This window comes from Tachyglossus aculeatus, chromosome 6 (genome assembly GCF_015852505.1).
Source record: "Tachyglossus aculeatus isolate mTacAcu1 chromosome 6, mTacAcu1.pri, whole genome shotgun sequence".
Lineage (NCBI taxonomy): Eukaryota > Metazoa > Chordata > Mammalia > Monotremata > Tachyglossidae > Tachyglossus > Tachyglossus aculeatus.
The window spans coordinates 50,310,216-50,312,812 of record NC_052071.1 but is presented as its reverse complement, the minus strand read 5'-3'; the positions used below and the strand labels follow the sequence as shown (position 1 = coordinate 50,312,812).

The following is a 2,597-nucleotide window of genomic DNA, read 5'->3' as shown; positions in this document are numbered from 1 at the left end:
TATTTATTGAGTGCTCACTGTGTGCAGAGCACTGTACTAAGTGCTTGGGAAGTACAAGTTGGCAACATATAGAGACGGTCCCTACCCAACAGTGGGCTTACAGTCTAGAAGAAGTAAAATAGAGTAATAAATATGTACAAACATATATACATATATACAGGTACTGTGGAGAGGGGAAGGAGGTAAGGCAGGGGGATGGGGAGGGAAACCAACGGGGAAAAGGCACCTATCCTGGAAGTACTGCAATACCAGGCCGATGTATGGAGGGGATGGAGCAAGCTCCCAACCCACCTCCTTTCTCCAAAAAGCTGCTTAACACAATGTCTTCACATAGAAGACTCATCAGATATTAAACTGATAAGAACAGATACTACACTTGATCCTAGCCAAAAGGCAGAGAAGCGATGTGAAATGTGAATGTGAAATGCCATGAATGTGAAAGATGTTTCCACCTCAACACACAACAGTAAAATTCTCCAAGGCAGCCTATTTTGGAAGGACTGCATTTCCATGCCCCTCTTAGGATTGCACCTGGAGAGTTTCCAGTCCTCTACCAGTCTCGGCTAGGGGACAGTCAAGCAGAGGCCTACCCATTTCATTCCTAGCTTGGTCAGTGGCTAGTGAGTGGAAGGCAATCTGCTACAAGTCGAAACTCACCTGTGCTAGGCAGTAGCAGCATGGGAGAGAGTCTAGGGAGGAGACTCAAGTTTACTGTGTGGAAGAAAGCAAGAAAACACTTTTTTTTCACCAAGAAAACGCTAATGATACACTACCAGAATGATTGCAGATGGCATTCGGGGAGAGATGTTTCCATGGGGTCGCTATGGGTCAGAGGCGACTCGGCAGCATAAGACAAGACATTCGCATGGCTTCATCCTAGATATGCCTCAGATTTTGTATCTCTAATAGACGTCATTATCACTTGTAAGCAGAAGTCCCCTATGTATTTGCTCTCCTCCAATTTCCCCTGCAGTTGAATGTTGTCACTGAAATGTCCTCCGAACTTATTCTACCAACTCCATCGCACTGTACTTTCCCAGGCATTTAGTACAATGCTCCGCACACCGTAAACAGTAAATACCATTGAGAGATTGATTCATTGTGTGACAAAATGGCAATTTAATAAGCAAGAAGATGGAAAAGCCTATCGAGAAAGGTAGAGTGTCTTTTAAAGTGATGTAGTCAATCTAGGAACAGCCAAGTATGTGCCACCCTCATCCTGCTCCAGTTTGTCAGATTGAACCCATTTTAATAATCATGTTCCTCTAGACTGTAAGCTCCTTGTGGGCAGGGAACATATCTACCAGCTCTGTCATCTTGCACTCTCTCAAGAACTTAGTACAGTGCTTTACACACCGTAAGTGCTCAATAAATATGATATTCACTTTCAGGGAAACGTTGTATCTGTGGTTTCCTCATGTCGAGTAGAAAGAAAGTGTTTTGGATGAGTCATTCCACAAGTTGAAACCATGCTCTGAGGAAATCACATGAGGGTGGGAAGGATAGTGAGATGAGAACAGCAGATTCATGGTCACCTGCAGAACTAGCCCCCAAATCAGATGAATTACATAAGTCTTGAAAACTGGGAAGTGCCTGCTTAAGACCCATCATTTCCCCATCCAGAAGTCAGGGGCACAGGGCTGACTATGCCAGTTTTCAAAAATGAACAGCACTAGAAATTTGTTTTAATGACGGCTCTAGACGTCCAGTTTCTCACACTGATTGTAGTTACCAAATCGGTATCCTTATCTTCGAAAAAGGCCAATTTTATTTTTAAATTCAGCTGTGGTAGAATCAATTCTGCTTACTTGGAATTGTTTTCCATATCTAACGTTTACATCCAATTCATTAAAATGCTCTCAATGCTATTTATTGAGTGTTTACAGTATGCAGAGCATTGTACTAGGTGCTTGGTTTGGGAGAGTACAATATAAAAGAGTAGTAGACACAATCCCTCCAAGATCTTGGAAAAAATATACTTGAGACAGCAAAATATTGTTTTTCTGCCATTCATTACGAGACACCAAGAGAAACAACTTAAAAATACAAACCTAGGTAATTGGGCATTGTTAGATACCTCCTTTCCACACACCTAAGCTACATATTGATTGCTGTTTGTTTACCTGACTACAGGATCCATGCAGATTTAGTGATTTCTTCTCTGCAACATGTGGTGGTGTCAGCTCGGGGGCTGTGTTCTTTCTTCTTGCTGTCCCATACATTCCCCCCGCACCCATCCTTTATCTGCTAATGTTGTTCAGCTTGGAATAGCCTGCATGCTAATAAATAGTGATCGGTAGATTCTCTCTGATGGGAATTCATTTGTACAGGTTAAGTGTTTGAACATTATCACAGACAAAATTTGAATGCTTAGAAATAAACTGGGTTGGCTGGGCACAGTTAACTCCTGCAAAAATAACCACCAGTTGCTATAGAGTGATCACTGAAGAGATAATTCCTCCAACCAAAATCTATAATCCAATCTGACAATGAGAAAGCAGGCTCTGTTCTGTCATAGACCCCTTTTTAAAAAATGAGCAATCCCTTGCTAAAATTCTTCAAATATATCCACAATAATAATAATGATGGCATTTATT

The 2,597-nt window shown here is 41.6% G+C and overlaps 2 non-coding genes across 2 annotated transcripts; one reads left to right on the top strand and one right to left on the bottom strand.

The window, feature by feature from the left end:
- Window positions 1-215: 215 nt before the first annotated feature.
- Window positions 216-406, bottom strand: LOC119930330. Its single transcript, XR_005451808.1, has one exon. It is a non-coding gene; the product is annotated as a U2 spliceosomal RNA (small nuclear RNA).
- Window positions 407-513: 107 nt separating this feature from the next.
- Window positions 514-647, top strand: LOC119930206. Its single transcript, XR_005451694.1, has one exon. It is a non-coding gene; the product is annotated as a small nucleolar RNA SNORA7 (small nucleolar RNA).
- Window positions 648-2,597: the final 1,950 nt, after the last annotated feature.